Source organism: Montipora capricornis, chromosome 8 (genome assembly GCF_036669925.1).
Source record: "Montipora capricornis isolate CH-2021 chromosome 8, ASM3666992v2, whole genome shotgun sequence".
Lineage (NCBI taxonomy): Eukaryota > Metazoa > Cnidaria > Anthozoa > Scleractinia > Acroporidae > Montipora > Montipora capricornis.
The window spans coordinates 28,657,524-28,658,373 of record NC_090890.1 but is presented as its reverse complement, the minus strand read 5'-3'; positions in this window follow the sequence as shown (position 1 = coordinate 28,658,373).

Below are 850 nucleotides of genomic sequence, written 5' to 3'. Positions count from 1 at the left end.
ATAACAACAAAACAAAACAAAACAAAAAGCCTACCCCTAAACTGTTTTATTATACAGTTTGCCCGTTTGAAGAGGCGCTACCAAATGGTGTTTGTCCCGATGACCCAATCGTGCCAATCTTACTGTGGCCCCATCAGGGACACACCTTTCTCCATTAATTCAGCCACATATTACCAAAAACTCTTGATATAAAATACAATCCTACTCTGAAAACAAAATAAATCCGGCACACTATAAACAAAATAAATCCCCACACTGCAAACAAAATGTCATCGCACACACCAAAAAAAATCCTCGCCAAGAGAAAATGAGGGGACAGAGACGGAGGCTCAGGGCGTTGGCCGGGATATGTCATGTCCACGAAAGTTATTTTTAGACGAGCGGAAGTCTTTGTTCTAGGGGAAGTCTGTCTTCCGAGACGTCCGCATGCAGTCTTGCCTCGCTCTTAGGTTCTTAGTGAAAAGAGAAAATGACGCGGCACGTGGAAGGCTGATGAATATTTATTTTCTTTCAAGCATCAGACCGAGGTAGGCCAGCATGCGGACGTCTCGGAAGACTTCCGCTCGTCTAAAAATAACTTTTGTGGACATGACATATACCAAGGGCTGGACCAGGAGCCTCCCTCTCTGTCCCCTCATTTTCTCTTGTCCTCGCACAATACAAACGAAAAAACGTTTACCGCAAATAAAATATCTTCGCACACTGCAAACAAAGCATCCTTACAAACTGCAAACAAAAATTTCTTCGCACACCGCAAACAAAGTAAAACCACACACTCCCACAAAAATCCGCGCTGCAAACTAAAATATAAAAAGTACTGCGTGGGCAAAAACATGCGAAGGACTGGAAC